The following is a 26,817-nucleotide window of genomic DNA, read 5'->3' on the forward strand; positions in this document are numbered from 1 at the left end:
AAGGGCAGTTTATCTAAGCATTGGTGAATTCAAACAAAACCTGTTTAAGTACTTTCCCTGTTGAAAAATAATGTGCTAGATGTTGAAGCCTTGGCCTCCTGCAGAGTTTAGGGGCCTATTTCAGGCCTTGGATGAGGAGAATCAGTGATTAGGTTACTATTTAACAGGACACTAGATCATTAAGTCTCAGAAGAGACCTGGGTATTTTACATTTTAGGCTAACAGCTCCTTTTATGACTTTAGATGACATCTAATTTGGAGAATAAACACCTCTGTAATTAGCTTAGAGTCATTAAAAAGTATTTGATGTTTGCACCTTTGTTATCAGGATTTGGCTCTGCCAGCCACAGTAAGCTTTAAAACCCTGAAGGTAAAGCCTGTGTATTCAGGAAACTCCATTAAGGCATCTGGTAATTAGGATTAATTTCCATCCTGGGCTTTCAATTAATGTAATTAATATAGTGTATTGTGACTTGGTCTGAGGATATGAATTGTAATCTTTCTTATTTCACAGTATGAGCTTGGGAAATGGTATAGGTTTGGACTGAAGCTGAAGCTCCAATACTTTGGCCACGTGATGGGAAGAACTGACTCATTAGAAAAGACCCTGATGCTGAGAAAGACTGAAGGCAGGAAGAGAAGGGGACAACAGAGGATGAGATGGTTGGATGGCATCACCGACTCGATGGACATGAGTTTGAGCAAGCTCCGGGAGTTGGTGATGGGCAGGGAAATCTGGCATGCTGCAGTCTATCGGGTCGCAAAGAGTTGGACATGACTGAGCGACTGAACTGAACTGATAGGTTAGGGTGGGCCTTGGGAAGTGTGATTTCAGGCTTGACTGGATTCCACTTGCCTCGTTTGTTGTGTGCTCAGTCACTCAGTCATATCTGACTCTTTTGCAACCCCAGGGACTGTGACCTGCCAGGCTCTTCTGTCCATAGGATTTTCCAGGCAAGAATACTGGAGTGGGTTGCCATTTCCTACTCCAGGGGATCTTCCCAACCCAGGGATTGAACCTGCATCTCCTGTGTCTCCTGCGTTGGCAGGTGGATTCTTTACCACTGAGCTACCTGAGAAGCTGCCTCGTTGGTTAGGGGATCTTTTAAATAATGGCTGTTAAACTCCAGTCCTAACCTTCTTTCCCAACCTTAGTTTTTCCCGTTGGAAGGATTTGCTCAGCCAGGCTGTTTACTTTCTGGCAATAGGCAATGGGTCATCTCCAGCTTCATGCCTTTGCCCATGCCTTTCCTTCCCCTCCTTCATGGAGATATTTCCTAAGAATGGCCAGCCAAGTCTTCATCCTTCATAAACCTCTCTACATTCATGCCATTTCTCAGTGATGGCTCACTCCTCTCAGATTCACAGCAGGGGAGTATGAAGTTTGAAGGCAGGAACCTCACCTTGTACCTTGCTTAACGTGCTGCAGTACAAGTAGGAAGTCTTCAGTGGCCACCTGGCTACTTGATCAAATTAAATCATGAAATAAATAATAATAGTGTGTGTAAGCTTGAGGGATTTAGGGGCTAATTTAGAAAAAAGATAGGATCACAAGAGGCAGTAACACATCACATGCTTTATTGGGCGGTGACTGGACAGGGTGCATGAGAAGGGAAGTTCTCACAGCACGACACTATCTAGAGGCTTATGGTGAGGGAACCACCATCCAGAAAGGTAGAGGAGGGCAAGTGAATCCCAGGGAACAGAGGAATCAAAAGAAGGGCTTGAATGTCTATACAATGTCCCTCAGCAATGTAGTGGGAATCTCTTTGTCAGAGAGCTCTGAAGGGCAACAGTGCCTTGGAGTTTTATAGCTACAAAGCCCATCTTATTACTAGATAACAGCTATTGATGAGGTCTTGTGGGGTATGCAAAGTAGACAGGTCCTGAGTGGATAGAAATTTGCTAGTTTGGGGTATTTTTTATTGAGTTATAATTAAATGCAATATATATTAGTTTCAGGTATACAGCATAGTGATTTGATGTTTTTATACATTATGAAATGTTCCCCACAGTAAGACCAGTTACCATCTGTCACCATACAAAGCTGTTAACTATAATTTACCTGCAATTCAGGAGACCAGGATTCGATCCCTGGCTCAGGAAGATCCTTTGAAGAAGGAAATGGCTACCCACTCCAGTATTCTTGCCTGGACAATTCCATGGACAGAGGAGCCTGGTGGGCTACAGTTCATGGGGTTGCAAAGAGTTGAACATGACTGAGTGATTAGCACTTTCATTACTTCACTACTTCATAGTCCCTTTGTGTATATTACATCCTCATGATTCATTTATTTTATATATGGAAGTTTGTACCTCTTAATCCCCTCACCCCAATTTTGGCTTCCCCTCAATCCCTACCCCTCTGGCAACCACTGACTGATTTTTTGAATAAGCTAGAAAACGTACGAGTCTGTTTCTGGGGTTTTTTTTGTTGTTGTTTATTTGTTTTGTTTTTCAGATTCCACATGTAAGTTAAATCATAGAGTATTTGTTTTCAGTAATATGACTTACTTCACTTAGCACAATACCCTTTATGTCTGTCCATGTTGCTGCAAATGGCAAGATTTCATTCTGTTTTTTTATAGCTGAGCAATATTCCATTGTGTCTGTATCTTGTGTCTCATCTTTTATCCATTCATCTATTGATGGACACTTGGATTGTTTTCATATCTTAGCTATTATAAATAATGTTACAATGAACATGGGGTACATATATCTTTTGAATGGTATTTTTGTTTTCTTCAGATAAATATCCAGGGGTGGGATTGCTGGATCATATGCTAGTTCTAATTTGAGGAACCTCCGAAGTTTTTTTGCCTTAGTGTCTGCACCAATTTACTTTCCCATTAACAGTGCATAAAGGTTCCCTTTTTTCCACATCCTCATCAGCACTTGCTGTTTCTTGTCATTTTGATAATAGCCATTCTAACAGGTATGAGGTATTATCTTACTGATTTACAGTTCCTGGAGGACCAATGATGTTGCGCATCTTTCATGTGCCTGTTGGCCATGTTATATTTTCTTTGAAAAAATGCCTATTCAGATTCTCTGCCCATTTTTATTTATTTTTTTAATATTGCATGAGTTCTCTATATATTTTAGATATCAATCCCTTATCATATATATCGTTTGTACATATCTTCTCCCATTCAGTAGGTTGCCTTTTCATTTCATTGGTTTCCTTTGTTGTGCTGCTAAGTCGCTTCAGTCGTGTCCAACTCTGTGCGACCCCATAGACGGCAGCCCACCAGGCTCCGCCGTCCCTGGGATTCTCCAGGCAAGAATACTGAAGTGGGTTGCCATTTCCTTCTCCAGTGCGTGAAAGGGAAAAGTAAAAGTGAAGTCACTCAGTCGTGTCCGACCCTTAGCGACCCCATGGACTGCAGCCTACCAGGCTCCTCCGTCCATGGGATTTTCCAGGCAAGAGTACTGGAGTGGGGTGCCATTGCCTTCTCCATCCTTTGGTGTAGTCCCATTTATTTTTGCTTTTTGGCCCTTGCTTGAGGAGACAAAGCCAAAAAAATGTTGCTAAGACCAATGTTGAAGTGTGTACTGCCTATGTTTTCTTCTACACGTTTTGTGATTTTAGATCTTACCTGTAAGTTTTTACAAGAGGGAGGGGATGTTACACATTTTGACATTGGTCTTAGCAATATTTTTTTGGAGATTTTATATATACACACACACACATATATATAGACACTTTGGATTGGTCTTAGAAATATTTTTTGACTATATATATCTATATCTATATCTATAATTATGACTGATTCACGTTGTTATATGGCAGAAACCAATACAACATTATAAAGCAATTATCCTCCAATTAAAAAATTTAAAAAAGGTTTTAATCCATTTTGGGGTTTTTTTATAATATGTATCAAGTTGTCTCAACATCATTTATTAAACAGACTCTTTTCCCCATTGTATATTCTTGTCTCATTTGTATGAATTAATTGACCATATGAGCATGGGTGTACTTCTGGGCTCTCTGTTTGTTTCCATTGATCTATGTGTCTGTTTTCTTGTGCCAGCACTTTATTGTTTTGAGTAGTATAGCTTTGTAATATAAAATAAAGTAAATAAAGCTTTCAGCTTTGTTCTTTCTTAAGGTGGCTTTGTCTATTTGGGGTCTTTTGTGGTTCCATATAAATTTTAGGATTATTTGTTTTAGTTCTGTGAAACAGAACCAAACAGGTATTTTGATAGGAATTGAATTGAATCTGTAGATTGCTTTGGGTAATATAGATGTTTTAATGATATTGATTCTTCTTATTCATGAGCATAGTATAACTTTCAATTTATCTGTGTCATCTTCAGCTCCTTTTCCTCAATGTCTTACTGTTTTTTAGAATATAGGGCCCTCAGCTCCTTGTACTGTACTGTGCTAAGTTGCTTTAGTCATGTCTGACTATTTGTGACCCCATGGACTGTAGCCTACCAAGCTCCTCTGTCCATGGGATTTCCTAGGCAAGAATACTGGAGTGGGTAGCTCTGCCCATCTCCAGAGTATCCCGACCCAGGGATCGAACCCATGTCTCTTAAGTCGACCTGCATTGGCAGGCAGGTTCTTTACCACTAGGGCCACTTGGGAAGCCTTTCACCTTCTTGGTTAAATTTATTCCTAGGTAATTTATTCTTTTAATGCAATTGTAAATGGGATTGTTTTCTTCATTTCTCTTTCTGATAGTTTGTAATTGATGTATAGAAATGCAGTGTGTTTCTACATATTAATTTTATATCCTGCAACTATACTGAATTTGTTTATTAGTTCTATTCTTTTGGTGGAGTCTTTGGGATTGTCTATATATAGGATCATGTCATCTGCAAATAGTGACAGTTTAACTTTTTCCTTTTCAGTCTGAATGTCTGTTATCTGTTTTTCTTGCCTAGTTGTTTTAGCTAGGACTTCCAATACTATATTGTATGAAAATGTTGAGAGTGGGCATCCTTGTCTTGTTCCTGATATTAGAGGGAAAACTTTAAACTTTTCACCATTGAGTATAATGTTAGCTGTGGGTTACTTACGGCCTCTATTATGTTGAGGTATGTTCTTTTTATATCTACTTCGTTAAGAGTTTTTATGATGATTAGATGTTGAATTTTGTCAAATGCTTTCTATGCATCCATTGAAATGACCATATGATTTTTATCCTTTTTTGGCTATGCGAGGTATCATATTTATTGATCTGTAGATATTAAACCATTTTTGCATCCTTGAAGTGAATCACACTTGATCATGGACACTCAATTTGATACTGAACTCCAGCCTACTCTAGCCATTCTGTCCCACCTAAGGAAAAAGAAAAAAATCTGAGGAACACTTTTGAAGGTCACAGATCAGGATTTAGGCTCACTGAAAGACTGAGACCTAATTATGGGACTCTAGAACATTTCCCCTCCCCCGTCACCATACATTACTAAAGGCTACTGACAATAGTTCCTTTTACCAAGTAGATCATGTCTGTGTATCAAAAAAAAAAAAAAAAGACAAGACATATCTTGATGAGTCTGGGCAAAGATTGTCAACTTAATTTATCTTCTCAAAAAATCAACTTTTAGTTTCATTAATCTTCAATTTTTTTTTTTTAGTCTCTACTTAATTTATTTCTGCTCTGATCTTTATTGCTTCCTTCCTTCTTCCAATGGTGGGCTTCATTTGTTTTTCTTTTTCTTTTCCTTTAGGTGTCAAGTTAGGTTGTTTACCTGGATTTTTTTTTTTCCCCCCTTGAGGTAGTCGTGTATGGCTGTGAACTTCCTTCTTAGAACTTCTTTTTCTGTGTCCTATTTTGGACAGTTATGTTTCCATCTTCATTTGTCTCAAGGTATTTGTTGATTTTGCCTTTGATTTCTTCATTGACCCATTGATTGTTTAGAGGCATATTGTATAGTTTCCACATGTTTGTGTTTTTTCCAGTTTTTCTTTTGTACTTAATTTCTGGTTCTGTCCTGTTGTGCTTGGAGAAAATGCTTAATCTTCATTCAATTTTAAATTTCCTCTTAAGTTTATTAACACTTATATGTGGTCTAACATTATTCCTGGAAAATGTTCGTGTACACTTGAAAAGTATTCTGCTTTTGAGTGGAATAGTCTACATATATCTATTAAGCTCATCTGATCTAATGTGATACTTAAGGGCAGTGAGTGTTTCCTTACTGATTTTCTGTCTGAACGATGTATCCATTGGTGAAAGTGGAGTATTAAAGTCCCCTACTATTGCTGTATAGTGCCCCTTTTCTTTTTATTTCTGTTAATATTTGCTTTATATATGTAGGTGCTTCTATATTGGGTGGAGAAGGCAATGGCACCCCACTCCAGTACTCTTGCCTGGAAAATCCCATGGACGGAGGAGCCTGGTAGGCTGTAGTCCATGGGATCGCTAAGAGTCAGACATGACTGAGCGACTTCACTTTCACTTTTCCTGTTCATGCACTGGAGAGGGAAATGGCAACCCACTCCAGTATTCTTGCCTGGAGAATCCCAGGGATGGCAGAGCCTGGTGGGCTGCCGTCTATGGGGTCGCACAGAGTTGGACACGACTGAAGCGACTTAGCAGCAGCAGCAGCTATATTGGGCCTTTCCGTGTTTACTAATGTTATAACCTCTTGTTGGATTGAACCCTTTATCACTGTATAATGCTCTACTTTATCTTTTGTTACAGTCTTTGTTTTAAACTCTGTTTTGTTTGATATGATTGTTGCTACCCCAGCTTTCCTTTCTTTCTGTTTGCATAGAATGTATTTTTCCATCCCTTCACTTTCATTTTATGTGTGTCTTTAAATCTGAGGTGAGTCATGTGTAGGCAGCATTTACATGTCTTGTTTTTCTGTCCATTCAGCTACTATGTGTCTTTTGATTGGAGCATTTAATCTATTTACATTTAAATAGGTCTGTACTTATTGTCATTTTGTTAATTGTTTTCTGTTTTTTTTTGTAAAACTTCTCTGTTTCTTTTGTCTTCTCTTAGTTTCATTCCTTGTGGTTTGATTGATTACTTTTGTGTTATGTTTTAATTTCTTTATTTTTTATGTATACCTTTTAGGTTTTTGGTTTGTGGTTATCAGTCAGGTTCATATATGTATTGCCCTCTATATATAGCGGGAGGAGGCACTGGCAACCCACTCCAGTACTCTCTTGCCTGGAGAATCCCATGGACGGAGGAGCCTGGTGGGCTACAGTCCGTGGGGTTGGGAAGAATCGGACATGACTGAGTGACTTCACATTCACTTTTCACTTTCATGCTTTGAAGAAGGACATGGCAGCCCACTCCAGTATTCTTGCCTGGGGAATCCCAGGGACAGAAGAGCCTGGTGGGCTGCCATCTATGGGGTTGCACAGAGTCGGACGCAACTAATGCAACTTAGCAGCAGCAACAGCTATATATAGCTGTCTATTTTAAACTGATAGTCACTTAAGTTCAAAAGCATTCTAAAAGTGTTTGAAATATAGTTTTCTGTCTCTCCATTTTGTTTTTTGGTTTTTGTTTCTATGAATTAGCTAAAACAGCTACCTCTCTATCTTGAAGGAGTGGACTTGTGTGGGAGCACCCCCTGAGTAGACTGTTTGCATCTAGTGGCTTTGGCAGGCTGGCTGGAGCTGAAGCAGGCCTGAGCTGAGGACCATCCCTGGGGTGTGCTGTGCCCAAAGCCGTTTTGTCCGAGTGGCTGTAGTTGGAGCAGAAGTGGGCCAGGGTAAGTCCCTAGGGAGCATTGCACTAAGGCTGCCTTGGCAGGTGTGGGCCAGGGGAGTCCCAGAGGAAACCAAAATGACATTGTTGGATTTTCTGAGTTTGGAAAGAGTCCCAGCAGTTTTCTCTCTGTTTGTCAGAAGCTCCAGGGTTAGTAAATGGCTTTTATTTCTGTGTAGTCTCATTGACCTTTAAACTGCCCCTTTTTTCCTGTGTCCCAGGGTGGGTGAATCTGCTCTTGGGCCCTTCAGCAGAATCCCTCCTTGGTGTAGGTGGCCAGGTTGGTGATGGGGTTCCTGTGGATACTGTGTCTTCATCTTTCCTGCTTGTTTCTGCGTGGTCCTTCTATGTACAGTAGCTGTTCATTCAGACCTCAGGTTTTCTTCGGGAGGAATTGCTCTGTATATAAGTGTAGATTTGATGTGTTTGTGGGAGGTGGTGAGCTCAAGGTCTTTCTAGCCACCATCTTGGACCTAGTTTGAGCTACTTTTAAAATAACTTAAAGTATTAAAAATTGAGTTTGGGGAAGGAAGATGGCAGAGGAGTAAGTGGACGTGGAGTACATCTCTCTCCATGGATACATCAGGAATACACCTTCAGACTCAGAAGTTCATGCAGAACACCAGCTGGGAATGGACAGGAGTAGCTGACCAGTGGAAAAGAATATATAGAACCATGTAAAACTCGGTAGGATGAAGGAGCTAGGGGGAAAAACAGGAGTGTTAGTAGGACTGGACCTGCTCTCAGCAGGTGGGGGAACTGAAGCTGGAGTCTGATCCCCACATTGGGGCAATTGTCTGAGTCAGAGTAGAAACATTTAACGCTGATAGGGAAACAGCTGATCTGTGGCAGCCTAAATGGAATGAGAATCAGACAGTCCTTGCCGCAGCCATACATACCCCAGACAGGAATACTGGTCCCCTGGAAGGTGCAGTGGCTGGAAGCTGGAGTTTAGGGATTGTGGAGCAATCCCAGGGCTAGGGCTGCTGTTGACTGCGGAAACACGGAGCGAGGGGATGTGAGGGAGGAGATTATGGTGGGAAATGCTGGTGGAGGAAAACCAGGCAGCCATGGAAGCAAGGTGAGATACTGCTGAGTCATGCCTAGGGGGTGGAACCATCACCATAGCCTCTCGCTCCCCATGCCAGCATTGGCAGCTGAACAATAGAGAGGCTGGCCCATCAAATGCCTGACGCACTGAACTACAGAATAGGACCCCACCCAGGGTGCTCCTTTAAGTGCCTGATGCACTGATCTACAGAGTAAGACCCTGGCCAGGGGGGCCTCTCTATGTGCTCGACAGGCCGAACAATAGCGAAGAACCCCAGGCAAGGGTACCCTCTAAGTGCCAGAATGGGTGGAGCTATGGAGAAAGACTGGCCAAAGAGGCTTGCTGATCGCCCGTTACAAGAGACTAGAAAAAAGACTCTGATAGGGCCATAACTCCTGTGGTGGAGGCAGTCTGTGTTCCTATACACTTGGCACTGCCACGGTCCCCGCAAACCAAGCAGCTGTTTCACCTTCACGCTCAACTCTCCCTGGAGCAGAACTGCCACAGGCAAAAAAAGTCTTGCATCTATGTGTGCAGGGTCGCTTTGGTCTGTCTGGCTCTTTGCAACCGTGTAGACTGGCCTGCCAGGCTTTTCTGTCAGGAAGGGGAGTTCTCCAAGCGAGAATATAGAGCATATTGGCCAATATTGGTTGCCATACCCTTCTAGAACACTATATTTCTTGCTGCCCTAGCTGCCAACCCCTAAGTACCTGGTGCTGCCAGAATCCCTGCGATCCAAGCAGCTGTACCACCTCCACACCTGGCCCTCACAGGGGCAAACCCAAGTTCTCCAGGGCAGCCTCAGGAGCAAACCCCAGTGGATGACCCACATGCAGAGGTGGAAATAAAACCACAATTGAAACCCAGGGGCAGTGTGGCTAAGGAAGAAGACCCAAACCTTCCCACCAGCTGTACAAGCTGCAGATTAAATCCACATGATCAACTAGGCAGACTCTGCGTCTATGGAATATATAAAGGGCCATTGACAGCTCCCATAAAAGAAAATGCACTAGTTCTGATAGCTGTGGACATTGGAGGCAAGAACACACAAGAGTAGGACCAGAGCAGAATCTGAGCTGCCCCTACAGCAGGTCCAGAGATCAGCACAGTGTTGGAGGGCATCCTAGGGAGGTGAGGTGGACTGTGACTCCCAGCGAGGGAATGGACTATGACAGCAGTGACTCATTTATTAGTCTTATTTTTTGACTTTTTCTGTAGATTTTTTTGGATTTTTTTTCTTTTCCTTTTTTCTTTTTCTTTTCCTTCCCTCCCACCCTCTGTTATAGCTGTCGATTTTATTGGCAGTAAGAAATCCAATGAAGCTTTTGAGCTTTTTTTCTCAGTCACATGTTTTATTGTTGTTATAAACCTCTGCCTCTATGTTGGGCTTTTGCAGTTCTGTGGAGTTTTCCTTTTTTTTCTCTCTTTTTTTAGATTTAATTTTTTAAAGCTATTGTTTTTTCTCCATTTATTCCTTTGTTTGCTTTTCCTATTGTTCTTTTCCCTTTGCAGTTAATATTTAACATATATAAATCTTCTTATCTACCTCTATTTAACTTTGCATATCTATTCTTTCTTTTTTTTCTTTCTATCCTTTCCTCTCAACATATTTGTTAGTTTTATTTTCATTGATTTATTCCCCAATTGGCAACTTGCTTTAGTTTTGTTTTCCAGTTTGTGCTTTAATTAGTTTTGTTCTGGTAGATATAATTCTTGGTTTCCTTTGTTCTCCAGGTCAATCTATTGAATTTTATTTTTGTTGGACTGTTTTGATTTTGCTTATGGGTGTATATGTATATGTGTATATTCAGTCACACTTTTGATGGTTGTTATAAACCTCTGCCTCTGCATTGGGCTTTTGCAGTTCTGTGGAGTTTTCCATTTTTTTTCTTTTCTCCTTTTATATAATTTTAATTTTTAAACCTATTATATTTTTTCTACATTTATTCCCTTGTTTGCCTTTCCTACTGTTCTTTTTCCCTTGCAGTTAATCTTTAAATGTATATAAATCTTCTTCGACTACCTCTATTTAACTTTGTGTATCTTTTTTTCCTTTCCTCTCAACATATTTGTTAGTTTTTTTTTATTGCTTTATTCCCCACTTGGCACCTTGCTTTAGTTTTGTTATCCAGTTTGTGCTTTAGTTAGTTTTATTCTTAACTGGTAAATATAATTTTTGATTGCCTTTGTTCACTGGGTCAATCTACTGTACTTGATTTTTGTTGGACTGTTTTGACTTTCCTCATGGATGCATATGTATATGTGTGTATTCCATTATTTTAATTATTATTTGCCTGATTTTGTAACTGGCATTTGTCTGGGGTTCATCTTTGATTTCTTGTTTTTGGATATTTGTTTTCATCTCACTTAATGCGATGACAAACCACTTGTGGAATCTTCATTCCTGACCAGAGATCAAGCCCTGAACCTTTGGATTGGGAGCACTGATTCCAAGATCCTAGACTACCAGAGAATTAGCACTATGGAGTATCAAATAGTGAGAACTCACACAAAGGAAACCACTCGAATACAAGACCTGGTCTCACCCAACCACCAGTTGCACCCTGTGGAGGACGCCTCATTTAAACAACAAACAAAACAAAATACAAACCCAATCATCAGTGGACAGGATTCCCACCTCACTCAGCCCTGCCCATCAGAGGAAAAACAAACAAACAAACAAAAACTCAGCACAAATCTTACCCTGTAGAAGCTTACACAAACCACTGGACCAACCGTAGGAGGGCAGAAACCAAAAGGAAGAAAGAATTGAACCTTCTTCAAAGAAAGAATTCAACTTTCCTTGAAGCCTGGGAAAAGGAGACCTCAAACACAATAAGTTAAAAAAAAATGAAAAGGCAGGAAATACTACACAAATGAAGGAACAAACTAGAAACATAGAAGTCCAAATAAATGGAGAGGAAATAGGCAAACTACCTGAAAAAGATTTTAGAATAATGATAGTAAAGATCATCAAAAACCTTGAAAACAAAATGGAGAAAATGCAAGAATCAATGAACAAAGACCTAGAAGAATTAATGAATAAACATATAGAGACAAACAACACAGTTACTGAAATTAAAAATACTCTAGAAGGAATCAATAGCAGAACATCTGAAGCAGAAGAATTAATCAGTGAGCTGGAAGATAAAATGGTGGAAATAACTTCTGAAGAGCAGAATAAAATAAAAAGAATGAAAAGAACTGAGGACAGTCTCAGAGACCTCTGGGACCATATTAAACACACCAACGTTCGAATTATAGCGTTTCCAGAGAAGAAGAGAAAAAAAAAAGAGTATGAGAAAAATTTTGAAGAGATTATAGACGAAAATTTCCCCAACATGGAAAAGGAAATAGTCAATCAAGTCCAAGAGGCACAAAGAGTTCCATACAGGATAAACCTAAGAGAAACATGCCAAGACACATATTAATCAAATTAACAAAGACTAAACACAAAAAAAGATTAAAAGCAACAAGGGAGAAGCAACAAGTGACATACAAGGGAAACCCCATACACTTAATGGCTGATCATTCATCAGAAACTCTGCAGGCCAGAAGGGAATGGCAGGATATATTTAAAGTACTGAAAGAGAAAAATCTACAACCAAGATTACTGTACCTGACAAGGATCTCATTCAAAATTGATGGAGAAATGAAAAGCTTTTCAGACAAGCAAAAGTTAAGAGAATTCAGTACCACCAAACCAGCTTTAAACAAATGTTAAAGGGACTTATATAGTCAAGAAATACAAGAGGAGAAAAAAGATCTACCAGATCAACCCCAAACAATTAAGAAAATGGCAATAGGAACATATATATCAATAATTACTTTAAATGTAAATGGATTAAATGCTCCAATCAAAAGACACAGACTGGGTGAATGGATACAAAAACAAGACCCATATGTATGCTGTCTAAAAGAAACCCACTTCACACCTAAAGACACATATAGACTGAAAGTGAGAGGATAGAAAAATATATTGCATGCAAATGGGAAGCAAAGAAAAGCTGGAGTAGCAATGCTCATATCAGACAAAATAGACCTTAAAATAAAGAAGATTGCAAGAGATAAGGAAGGACACTACATAATGATCAAGGGATCAATCCAGGAGAAAGACATAACAATTGTAAATATCTATGCACCCAACATACGAGTACCTCAATACATAAGACAAGCACTAACTGACATAAAAGGAGAAATTGACAGTAACAAAATAATAGTAGGAGACTTTAACATCCCACTCACACCAATGGACAGATCATCAAAACAGAAAATTAATAAGGAAACTCAAATCTTAAATGATACATTAGATGAGATGGATCTCATTGATATCTTCAGGACATTCCATCCAAATGCAGACAGCTTCTTCTCAAGTACACATGTAACATTCTCCAGGATAGACCACATCTTGGGTCACAAATCAAACCTCAGTAAATTTAAGAAAATTGAAATTGTATCATGCATCTTCTCTGACCACAATGCTATGAGACTAGATATCAATTACAAGAAAAAAACTGTAAGAAACACAAACACATGGAGATTAAACAACACATTTCTAAATAACCAACAGGTTACTGAAGAAATCAAAAGGGAAATAAAAAAATTTCTAAAAACAAATGACAATTAGAACATGACAACTCAAAACCTATGGGATGCAGAAAAAGCAGTTCTAAGAGAGAAGTTTACAGCAATACAATCCTACCTCAAGAAACAAGACAAACATTGAATAGACAACCTAACTTTATACCTAAAATAACTGGAAAAAGAAGAAGAAAAAAACCCCCAAAATTAGTAGACGGAAAGAAATCATAAAGTTTCAAACAGAAATAAATGAAAAAGAAATGAAAGAAACAATAGTAAAGATTAATAAAACTAAAAGCTGGCTCTTTGAGAATATAAACAAAATTGACAAACCAGACTTATCAAGAAAAAATGAGAGAAGAATCAAATCAACAAAACTAGAAATGAAAAAGGAGAGGTTACAACAGACAATGCAGAAATACAAAGGATTATAAGAGACTATTATGAACAACCAAATGACAATAAAATAGATAACCTGGAAGAAATGGACAGATTCTTAGAAAAGTTCAGTCTTCCAAGACTGAGCCAGGAAGAAATAGAAATTATGAACAACCCAATTACAAGCACTGAAATTGAAGCTGTGATTAAAAATCTTCCAAAAAACAAAAGCCCAGGACAAGATGGCTTCACAGGAGAATTCTATCAAACATTTAGGGAAGAGCTAATCCCTATCCTTCTAAAACTCTTTCAAAAAATTGCAGAGGAAGGAACACTTCCAAATTCATTCTACGAGGCCACCATCACCCTGATACCAAAACCAGACAAAGACAACACAAAAAAAGAAAACTACAGGCCAATATCACTGATGTACATAGATGCAAAAATCCTCAATAAAATTTTAGCAAACATAATTCAGCAACACATCAAAAAGATCATACACCATGATTAAGCTTGGTTTATTCCAGGGATGCAAAGATTCTTCAATATATGCAAATCAATCAATGTGACACACCATATTAAGAAATTGAAAGATAAAAACCATATAATCATCTCAGTGGATGCATAAAAAGCCTTTGACAAAATTCAGCACCCATTTATGATTAAAACTCTTCAAAAAATGGTCATAGAAGAAACCTACCTCAAAATAGTAAAGGCCATATATGATAAGCCTACAGCAAACATTATTCTCAATGGTGAAAAACTGAAAGCATTCCCCCTAAGATCAGGAACAAGACAAGGGTGTCCACTTTCACCACTATTATTCATCATAGTTCTGGAAATCCTAGTTACAGCAATCAGAGAAGAAAAAGAAAATAAAAGGAATCCAGAAAGGAAAAGAAGTAAAGCTGTCACTGCTTGCAGATGACATGATACTATATATAGAAAATCCTAAAGATAGTATCAGAAAGTTACTAGAGCTAATCAGTGAATTTAGCAAAGTTGCAGGATACAAAATCAATACACAGAAATCACTTGCATTTCTATATAGCAACAATGAAAAATGAGAAAGAGAAATTAAGGAATCAATCACATTCACCATTGCAATAAAAAGAATTAATATCCAGGAATAAACTTACCTAAGGAGGCAAAAGAACTATACACAGAACATTATAAGGCACTAATGAAAGAAATCAAAGATGACATAAACAGATGGAGAGATATTCCATGTTCCTGGGTAGGAAGAATCAATATTTTAAAAATGACTATATTGCCAAATGCAATCAATGCGATCCTTATCAAATTACCAATGGCATTTTTCACAGAACTAGGACAAAAAATTTCACAATTCATATGGAAACACAAAAAACCCCAAATAGCCAAAGCAGTCTTGAGAAAGAAGAATGGAACTGGAAGAATCAACCTTCCTGACTTCAGATTATACTACAAAGCTACAGTCATCAAGACAGTATGGTACTGGCACAAAAACAGAACTATAGACCAATGGAACAAGATAGAATGCCCAGAAATAAACCCATGCACCTATGGGTACCTTATTATTGAAAAAGGAGGCAAGAATATACAATGGGGCAAAGACAACCTCTTCAATAAATGGTGCTGGGTAAACTGCACAGCTACGTGTAAAAGAATGAAATTAGAACACTTCCTAACACCATACACAAAGATAAACTCAAAATGGATTAAAGACCTAAATGTAAGACCAGAAACTATAAAACTCTTAGAGGAAAACACAGGCAGAACCCTTGATGACATAAATCAAAGCAAGATCCTCTATGATCCACCTCCTAGAGTAATGGAAGTAAAAACAAAAGTAAAAGAGTGGGACCTGATTAAATTTAAAAGCTTTTGCACAACAAAGGAAACTATAAGCAAGGTGAAAAGACAACCCTCAGACTGGGAGAAAATAATAGCAAATTAAACAACTGACAAAGGATTAATTTCCAAAATATATAAGCAGCTCATACAACTCAATACCAGAAAAACAAACAACCCAATCAAAAAGTGGGAAAAAGACCTAAACAGACATTTTCTCCAAAGACATGAAGATGGCTAACAAACACATGAAAAGATACTCAACATTACTCATTATTAAAGAAATACAAATCAAAACTACAATGAGATATCACCTCACACTGGTCAGAATGGCCATCATCAAAAAGTGTACAAACAAATGCTGGAGAGGGTGTGAAGAAAAGGGAACACTCTTGCACTGTTGGTGGGAATGTAAATTGATATAGTCACTATGGCAGATGGTATGGAGATTCCTTAAAAATCTAGGAATTGAACCACCATATGACCCAGCAATCCCACTCCTAGGCACATACTCTGAGGAAACCAAAATTGAAAGAGACACATTTATCCCATTGTTCATTGCAGCACTATTTGCAATAGCTAGAACATGGAAGCAACCTAGATGTCCACTGACGAATGGATAAAGAAGTTGTGGTACATATACGCAGTGGAATATTCAGTTCAGTTCTGTTCAGTTGCTCAGTCGTGTCCGACTCTTTGCAACCCCATGAATTGCAGCACACCAGGCCTCTCTGTTTATCACCAACTCCCGGAGTGTACCCAAACCCATGTCCATCGAGTCGGTGATGCCATCCAACCATCTCATCCTCTGTCGTCCCCTTCTCTTCCTGCCCCCAACCCTTCCCAGCATCAGGGTCTTTTCCGATGAGTCAACTCTTCGCGTGAGGTGGTCAAAGTATTGGAGTTTCAGCTTCAACATCAGTCCTTCCAATGAACACCCAGGACTGATCTCCTTTAGGATGGACTGGTTGGATCTCCGGGCAGTCCAAGGGACTCTCAAGAGTCTTCTCCAACACTACAGTTCAAAAGCATCAATTCTGTGGGACTCAGCTTTCTTCATCATCCAACTCTCACATCCATACATGACCACTGGAAAAACCATAGCCTTGACTAGACAGACCTTTGTTGGCAAAGTAATGTCTCTGCTTTTAAATATGCTATCTAGGTTGGTCATAACCTTCCTTCTAAGGAGTAATTAATCCTAAGGAGTAATTACTCCTAAGGAGTAATTAAGGAGTCTTTTAATTTCATGGCTGCAATCACCATCAGCAGTGATTTTGGAGCCCCCAAAAATAAAGTCTGACACTGTTTCCACTGTTTCCCCATCTATTTGCCATGAGGTGATGGGACCAGATGCAACGATCTTAGTTTTCTGAACGTTGAGCTTTAAGCCAACTTTTTCACTGTTCTCTTTCACTTTCCTCAAGAGGCTCATTAGTTCTTCTTCACTTTCTGCCATAAGGGTGGTGTCATCTGCATATCTAAGGTTATTGATATTTTTCCTGGCAATCTTGATTCCAGCTTGTGTTTCTTCCAGCCCAGCGTTTCTCATGATGTACTCTGCATAGAAGTTAAATAAGCAGGGTGACAATATACAGCCTTGACGTACTCCTTTTCCTATTTGGAACCAGTCTGTTGTTCCATGTCCAGTTCTAACTGTTGCTTCCTGACCTGCATACAGGTTTCTCAAGAGACAGGTCAGATGGTCTGGTATCCCCATCTCTTTCAGAATTTTCCACAGTTTATTGTGATCCACACAGTCAAAGGCTTTGGCATAGTCAATAAAGCAGAAATAGATGTTTTTCTGTGACTCTCTTGCTTTTTTGATGATCCAGAGGATGTTGGCAATTTGATCTCTGGTTCCTCTGCCTTTTCTAAAACCAGCTTGAACATCTGGAAGTTCACAGTACTCAGTCATAAAAAGGAATGCATTTGAGTCAGTTCTGATGAGGTGAATGAACCTAGAACCTATTATACAGAGTGAAGTAGGTCAGAAAGAGAAAGATAAATATCGTATTTTAACGCATAGACGTGGAATCTAGAAAAATGGTACTGAAGAATTTATTTACAGGGCAACAGTGGAGAAACAGACATAGAGAATAGTCTTATGGACATGGGGAGAGGGGAGGGGGGTGAGATGTGAGGGGAAAGAGTAACATGGAAACTTATATTACAATACATAAAATAGATAGCCAATGGGAATTTGTTGCATGGCTCAGGAAACTCAAAGAGGGGCTCTGTATCAACCTAGAGGTGTGGGATGGGGAGGGAGATTGGAGGGATGTTCAAAATGGAGGGAATATATATATACCTATGGCTAATTCATGTTGAGGTGTGACAGAAAACAGCAAAATTCTGTACAGCAGTTATCCTTCAATAAAAAATTTAAAAAATTTAAAAAAAAGTGAGTTTGGTACTGGTGGGCTTTTGAGCTAATGGTTGTGAGACTGCAGTAACTGCCAGGTCTTAGTTGTGGCACTATGAATCTTTGATCTTGACTGTGGCATGCAGAACCTTTAGCATAGAGATTTTTAGTTACAGCATGTGAATTCTTGGTTGTGTCATGTGGGATCTAGTTCCCTGAGCAGGGATGGAACTTGAGTCCCCTGCATTGAGAGTATGAAGTCTTAGTTACTGGACCACTGGGAATCCCCCATTCTTATTTCTAACTCCTCTAAGAATCCCTAGGCTCTCTACACCCTCAAAAAAAGATAGATGGAAGAATTTGTATAAACTTGCTAAACTACTAATAGACAAATATCATTTTTTCATATTAAAGGTAGTGAATCTAAGCCTATTGTTGAGCAAGAAGTAAAATGCTTACCATCTGGAGGTTAATTAGTTCTTTATGTCATTAGTATACTATTTAAAATATTCAGTGGTCTTTACTTGTGAGCACACTGTATTGGGCCTCACTTCATGCACTGTTCCTTTTAGTAAGAGAACTAGAGTAGTTCTTTGGAAAGTATTTCAGAGGGTGTGGCTCAGCCATGGGATTTTGAGTAGGCAAAGAGGTCTTTTCCCAATCATTATCTTGTACTCATCAGTTATATTTAATTTTCTTTCTACTCAGCCTAAACCTCTTGTCTTTTCTGTTTCTCTCTTCTCTGTCGCCTTTTCATATTAACTCCCTCTCTTCTTGTCATCTTCTGTGCTGAAATTCACATACCTAATCTCTAAGTTCAACTTCTAAAGGAAGGGAATGGTCTGACTCAGTAGGGCAGAGTGATGGGGATGGAGGCTGATGGGGGAGGTGGGAAGTGGGGGAGTAATAATGCAGGAGGGGATTAAAAACTACTATGCTTTTTTCCCTTTTCTGAACAAAGGGTTATCAATTGTGATAGATAACAGAAAAATCAGAATACCTGAATTCCTCTTTAATTACATGACAAATGGATTCTCATAGAATTCTACAGGGGAGCAGGGTGAGGTCACCAAGGATGAGTGAGATTGAGGAGGAAAGAAGGCATAGTAGTGTAGACCCCCAAAGAGCACCAGCAGCTAAGATAAATAGAGCATAAGAAACCACCAAAAGAAACCCAGGAGATGGGAGTATTGGGTGGGGTCAACAAAGGGTCAGTACTGCTGAGCAGTCGAGCATTATAAGTTTAGAAATGCCTTTACTCCATTAGCTACATGGAGGTCATTGGTCATTTTGCTGAGTATAGTTCACAGGTACAATGAGCAGATGACTGGAGTGTGTTAAGGATGAAAGAAAGCAAATAAATGGAGACAATTTGTGTGGTCATATGCACTCTTTTTTTTTTTTTTCTTCCCATTCTGAGACCCACTGTTTCCTTTTTCTCTCTAACCCATACATTTCAGGGGGTGTCTTACAATGGCTCTCAAGGATGCCTGCCAGAAACTGGGTGGAGGAGTGGGCTGGGACAGAGTTGTCAAGGCCTCAGGTATATGTGGACAGAGCTTGGGCAGAACACGTTCATCCAATTAGCACCTCAGTTGAGTTCTGGGATCTGATAGTACCACACTCTCCCGAATCTTAACTTAAATTCCTATCTCATTTGTGGATTAAAATGTCTTCTAAAAGGGTGATACAGTGATGCAGCATTGAATTCAAGCATTTTTAGACACTAGAAATTAATTATAGAGAGACAGTCCATGACTCTGAAGACTATGAAAGTGGCCAAATGCCTGGTTCTAGTCACAGATTTTCAAATGTGGAAGAGTTTAAGGGATGATTCATGCTTCTGAACACCTGTCTGTTAACCACATCTGGCTAATTTCAAGGCATACTATTTAGTACTACACTAAGTATACTTTTTAAAATGAAATGAAAGTAGCATACCTTATTCATATTATGACATTCTTATTTTGAACTTAAGTCTTTACATCTAGAGATTATGAATTACTTTTAGCCATTTTTAACAGTTATGTTTAGCCTCAGAAGGACATGCTAATTTTCATAAGCTGAACCCAAGGTTTTGATTTCTGTATCACATTTAAGGTTTGGCATATAGTTTTTTCACACAGTAGTCTTTTCCATACAGTGATGAACTTTATTGGCTAATATTTATTAAAGAGTTTTATAAAATTTGCCTTTTAAGTTTGACCTAGCAAAAAAAAAATTATAGCTGATATGCTGAGAGGTAAGAGGAAATTGAATCATATAAAATGCTCATTTAAAATCACAAAAAATGAAAAGAGTGGAAGACACAAATAGGAACAAAGAACAAGGGTGATCAACAGGGAACAAAATGAACACATGTACTACATATAAATCCAGCTGCTCAATAAACACTTTGAACATCAACAGTCTAAATGCACCAATTAAAAGAGATTGTCCAAATGGAAAAAACAGGACTCAACTCTTCACTACCTATAAAATTCCACTGTAAATATAAGATGCATATAGGCTAAAAGTGAATGAATGGAGAAAAAGATACTGTGGAAACACTAATCAAAAGAAAGCAGGAGTAGCTATGTTAATTTCAGGCAGACTTCAGAGCACAGAAAGTTATCAAGGATAAAGAAAGGAATTACAAAATGATAAAGGTGTCAATTCTGCAGAGAGACATAACAGTCTTTAATGTATATATACCTAACCAAATCAAACTGCGTGAGGCAAAAACTGATAGAACTACACAGAGAAATAGATGAATACATTATCATAGCTGGAGACTTCAAAACCCTTCTAGTAGAAATGGACAGATTAAGACAATCAGTAAGGACATGGTTGAACTCAACAACATCATCAAGCAAGTGGATGTAATTGACATCAATATACTTCATCCAGTGTTTGCAGAATATACATTCTTCTCAAGCTCACGTGGAATGTTCACTGAGATAGACCACATTCTGGGCTATAAAACACAGCTTGACACGCTTTGTTGTTGTTCAGTTGCTGAGTTGTGACTGACTCTTTGTGACCCCGTGGACTGCAGTATACCAGGCTTCCCTGTCCTTTACCATCTCCCAGAGCTTGCTCAAAATTTTAATACATTTAAAAGAGTAGAAAACATGCAATGTCTGCTCTCAGACTACAATGGAATTAAACCAGAAATCAATAAAGTACAATAACTGGAAAATCCCCAAATAGGCAGAAGTTAAATAATACAGTTACAAATTACACATTGGTCAAAAAATGAAATCTTGGGATAAATTTTAAAGTATTTTTAAGTTTGAAAATGGGAATGTAACTTACTAAAATTTGTAGGATGCGGCAAAAGCAATGCTTAGAGGGAAATTTGTAGCACTGAATGTACATACTGGAAAAGAAGAAAGGTCTAAAATCAGTAATATACATTTCCACATTATGAAATAGTAAATTAACTCCAAAGTAGGTAGAAGAAAAGGAAACAATGAGCAGAAATCAGTCAAATTGAAGATAGGAAATCAATACAGAAAATCAATGAAGCCAAAACTGTGATCTTTTTCTTCAAAAAGATCAATAAAGTTGACAAGCCTCTAGGCTGATCAACCAAGAAAAATGAAAGACAACACGAATTTCTAGATTTAAGGATATCAAATAAAAACACCCAACATAACAGGTTTCCATGTACCTCTTGTTTGACTGCCTTTACAGTTTCACTTCTTCTTTTAATGGTAATTCCTCCTAGTTCCATCTCCACTTCCCCTGCTCGGTCACCTCTAGTTGGGAGGCAAAAGCAGAAGCAGATTATATTCAGAGAGGCTGAAGAGGTTCCTCCAGCAGTGGAATTTGCCCACCGTTCATCACTTGATGTCTGAAACCACTATAATGAAGTTTCTTTCAGTTGAATGAATGGTCTCTGAAGGGTAGCGATGCCAGTTTATAAAGTGTAAAGCATCCCCTTCAGATTGTTTCTTGTAGGGCAGCCAGGTGACACACCCTGATAGGGAAGAGGTGAGGGAAAGTTGGGTGCTTGGCAAGGTGGGTGCCTGGAAGGAAACTGCCTCAGAAAAATCTGAGAAGCTGAGGGTGGAGCTGGGCAATAGCTGACCATGGGTGCCCATCTTCCCAGTCAGGCCTCTTTGGCTCCCATCTGTGATGATGCTGCCACAGGCCACTCTCCTCATGATCTTGCCTCTTTGTCTCTCATTAGGTGCCAAACCTCCTCAATTCTTTGATTTTTAGAATGGCCCTGCAGTCTGCCCTGTACCTTAGGCCCCTGTGCTCAGCTGCTCAGGCTTGTAATGGCTCAACACTACTGATTATGACTGTGAAGACTATGGCTGGTGCCTTGTGTGTGTGTGTGTGTGTGTGTGTGTGTGTGTGTGTGTATTTTAATCTACAGCTTCTGTTTAGCATCATTGTGGTAGGGAGATGGTTGGTATGTTTCTGGCTTCCCTGGTTGTGCAGATGGTAAAGAATCTGCCTTCTATGTGAGAGACCCAGGTTCAATCCTTGGGTAAGGAAGATCTCCTAGAGAAGAGAATGGCTACCCATTCCAGTATTCTTGCTTTGAGAATTCCATGGACAGAGAAGCCTGATGGGCTACAATCCATGGGGTTGCAAAGAGTTGGACACAACTGAGTGACTAACACTTTCACTTTCGCTTGGGATGTTTCTGCTGCAGTGTGGAATAACTGGAAATGACTTTCTTGCTCTTCAGTTATAGGAATCTATCCTGATTAGAGAGGGTGATACTCTTTCTGGCCTAAGTCTTACCTTATGGATCCTGGGGAGATGTAACTCCTTTTTGGCTTGCATCACTGGGCGTATTCAGGACAGTTCAACTGTGATTTTGGCTAGCCTTGCTGGGTAGAGGGCTCAGGAGAATTCAGAAAATATCCTTGCTTACTAATATCTTCCTTCTACCCTTTTGCACTCACAGTTTAATTTTGGCAAAATCTTGTTAAAATTGAGACCAAAGGTAATCTGAAAGGATAGAAAAGATGCACTTCAAAAGAGCCAGAAGTCTGCATGTGAGAAGAAAGAGAAGAGTTTATTCAGACTCCCCAGCACTTCCCCCCTGCTCCCTGATTTGATTGTGTGAACATCAGCACCTCAGGTCTCTCTCTTTATGGTCAAGTCAAACATTATGTGTTTGTTCCTGAAAACTCCTGAGAGGAGCATATGACAATTTGGATAGTAGTCATGATCGTCTTCTTCTAGGAAGGCAGAACAGGAAAGGGTTAGAGAATGGATTCTGGAGTTGGTGTCCCTAGGTTCAGGTGGGTCGTAGGGAAGGCTGCTTTAGAAAGCTAAGTTCTGAATAATGGCAAGGTGGAAGCCATGCATAGATATGGGAGTAGGACATCCTAAGTGGAAGGACACAGCAAGTGCAAAGCTTGTGAATGAACAAATCATACTCAAGAAAGAACAGGGTGTAGAATGGAGCTGAATTTCTGTGCATGGAGAGAGAGTATCTGGAGAGCAGGTGGAGGCAGCTTGTATATGGCCTTGTAAACTAGGTAGGGAGTTAGATCTCACTCAGAATGCAATGAGAAGTTCTTAGAGTGTTTTAAGCAGGTAACAGACATAATTTGATTCTTTTTTTTTTTTTTTTTTTTGGAAGATCACTCTGGCCATCATGGCAAATGGTTTGGGGAAGAGTAAGAATGGAAGCAGGGAGACCAGTTAAAAGCATATTGTAATAATTTAATAAAAGAGAAAATAGGATCTTAGGCCAGAGTGGTTGTGGTGGGGATGGAGTGAAGTGGCTAAGTTTGGATATATTTGGGTGTGGGAGAAGGTGGAAGGACTGATGTTGAAGCTGAAACTCCAATACTTTGGCCACCTGATGGGAAGAGCTGACTCATTTGAAAAGACCCTGATGTTGGGAAAGATTGAGGGCAGGAGGAGAAGGGGATGACAGATGAGATGGTTGGATGGCATCACCGACAATGGACACGAGTTTGGGTGGACTCAGGGAGTTGGTGATGGACAGGGAGGCCTGGCGTGCTGTGGTTCATGGGGTCACAAAGAGTCAGACATGACTGAGCGACTGAACTGAACTGAACTGAAAATATGGAGACTGATGCTAGATATTTGGGAGTCATTGTATATAGATGACATTTGAAGCTTCAGGAATGGATGTGGTCTTGAGGGAGTGGGTATAGAGGGAGAAAAGAGGCCTGAGATCTGAGCTCTCTAACATTTAGAAGTCCCAGGTGGCTCGGTGGTAAAGAATCCACCTGCCAGCGCAGGAGACATGGGTTCAATCCCTGGGTCGGGAAATGCCAACACATTCCAGTATCCTTACCTGGAAAGTCCCATGGACAGATGAGCCTGGTGGGTTACAGTCCATGGGGTTGCAAAGTCAGACACAATGAGCAGCTAAGTGTGTGTGTGCGCACATACGCACACATGTGCGCGCATGCACACACACACACACACACACACACACACACACACACACATAAAAGAGAGGAAATTGAGAGGACTCTGCCAGACAGGTATATAAAGTATTTAACTGAGAGCTTGACAGGTAGTAATGTCAGTATGATTACAACCACTACCACCGCCTCTATTTTATAAAAGAGCTAAAATAACATAAAATCTCTGATTTTACTTTTCCTTGGAGACATTATCTTTGATTATACAGTGCCAGCATTTTATACATGTTCTTTAATTTCCTTATTTGCCTTCACAGTTGAAGACACAGGCAACTGGCTTGAGTCCAGTGAGCTACCAATGGAGCCTAAAGATTCGCTGTTTTCAGCACACCTAGTGATTTCCAAGTTTGTACCAATTATATTAACTTTATGAGAATTATACTTGCTATCACTAGTATCAGCAATTTCATTTTTACATTTTCCACTCGTTTATAAACCAGTACGGACAAAATGCAGTAAAGTATTCACATAATCGTACAAATTGCTGTACAAAGAGGGTGCCTGCCAAAATGGAACTGGCTGCAAGCAGGCAGTGCCATAGTGTGATAGATTTAAATGTTTATTACTCAGCTGAGGTATGAAAATATGCACATGAACACAGTTTTGCAAGGGCCTATGTTTTTCTACAACTGCATTTTCTTCCAAAAGTCAAATATATGAAAAACAAGACTCACTTGTACATGTCCACTACCAGGTATACCAACCTTCTTTCACGTAGGTCTCTAGACGCTTTCTTCACAGAATACAAAGATCAAGAATTATGGCCCCCATTTGTAATACTGGTGCTTGACTTAGTAATCAATAGCTCAAAATATCATTTAGTCAAATAGTCCTCTTGTTTAATGAGGAGTTAGAGATTGGCTAGCAAACACATCACAGATGGTAAGCAACAGACTTGAAGGGAGCCATGCCAGCCACTAATTACTAAGACATATTGGAGAGCATTGGTACTTGTCTTAACCCACAAGTGAGAACTTCCATTGCTCCAGGCTTCCTTCCATTTCCTCAACTTTGAGGCATGGTTGAAATCAAATTCTTTAGCAATTGGCTTGACTTTCCAAGTATCAGGCCATTTTAATTCTGAAGAAAGAACCCTTATCCCAGAAAAGATTAAAAAAAATTTAGTTTCTCTAAGAACTCAATTCCCTCATCCTTGACTTAACTCTACCTGCTCCCAAGACTGCCAGACTGTCACACACACACACACACACATATGGCTATATATATGGCTGCTTACTGATGCATTATTTTAATTGGTGCAGCTTCACTTTTGGAATTTTTACATTAGTAATAGAAGCACACAAATTTACACTAGTGACCCATTTCTGAAGGTTGATTATTGATAAAAGTTATTCTAGTTTACAAATTCTGATGGATATTGCAGTATTTATTTACAGAGAGCTGGGATGAGGAGATGACACCTTAATGCTTCAAACACTCATTTAAAAAACTTTTAAATTATGCACCACCTATGTCCAGTATACAACATAATAATAAAGTGAACATTCATGAACCTTTAAGAAGAACGTTGCCAATGCTATTGAAGTTTCTTGAAGTTTCTGCCTGTTCTTCCTTTCCTCCTCTTTTGTTAGCTGTACGATTTTTACATCATCAGAGCATATGACACTTTCCATACTATTTATTTTCCCCATCCTTATCGTTTAATCTTAGTTCTACAGTAAAATAGATTCAATACTCAGTCTATTCTTTATACTGAAGTTTTCCTAATAATTTCTTATTTGTTTGAAACTCATTTTCTGGTAGGATACTCAGGAAATTTCATGAAATCAATATCTCTGAATTCTTAAATGTTCATTATTATTTAGTTAAGGCATTTTTTCTGGAAAGATGTATATATAAAATCCTTGGCTTATATTTTCTTTCTTGAAATATCTTTAAAAATATTGTTCCATTCTTTTCACCGTAAAATGTTGTTGTTATGAAGTCTGACACCAATTTTATTCTCTGCCCTTCATGTGTGACCTGGTCTTTCTGTTTGGATGACCAAATACATTTTTCCTCTTTTAAAAGTCTAATAGTTTTACAAATATATATATATTAGCAATCTCATGATATGCCTTTTTAGTATTAAGATAAGTCTTTTAAATTTTCAGACATATTCATATTTTCTTGAATTATTATTAAATTTTTTTCAGTTACATCTGCTTTAATTTTCTTTTTGAAGGCTCAAATTATATTCACGTTTATGCATTTTTCCTCTATCTTTTCTTTCACTTGGATCATTTTTACTGCTTTCTCTATTTCTGTGTGAGTCTGTTTCCTCTCATGTTCCTTTTGATTAATTTTTTTGGGTTCTATCTTATTTCTGATAATTTTTCATATTCTCTTCTCTCCTGTCATTTTATTTATGACTTCATTTATTTTTGATGGTGCTATTTTTTAAAACTATGTTTTCTTGATTTATTTTTGTTGACTTTGAAATATTAGATTATAGCTTCTGAGTCCACATTTTCTGGTTTGTTCTCATTGTCTGTTGGGATATTT

The 26,817-nt window shown here is 38.9% G+C and overlaps 1 protein-coding gene and 1 long non-coding RNA gene across 3 annotated transcripts in view; one reads left to right on the forward strand and one right to left on the reverse strand.

Annotated features, from left to right (window-relative positions):
- SCHIP1 (schwannomin interacting protein 1) overlaps positions 1–26,817 on the forward strand; it is a 992,315-nt gene that overhangs the window by 73,908 nt on the left and 891,590 nt on the right. The window lies entirely within an intron of this gene.
- On the reverse strand, positions 966–5,492 carry LOC145538524 (uncharacterized). Its single transcript, XR_014076976.1, has 2 exons — positions 4,484–5,492; positions 966–1,886 (listed from the first exon to the last, which is right to left on the reverse strand). It is a non-coding gene; the product is annotated as an uncharacterized LOC145538524 (long non-coding RNA).

This window comes from Giraffa tippelskirchi, chromosome 2 (assembly GCF_054371585.1).
Source record: "Giraffa tippelskirchi isolate mGirTip1 chromosome 2, T2T-mGirTip1v1.2.pri, whole genome shotgun sequence".
Lineage (NCBI taxonomy): Eukaryota > Metazoa > Chordata > Mammalia > Artiodactyla > Giraffidae > Giraffa > Giraffa tippelskirchi.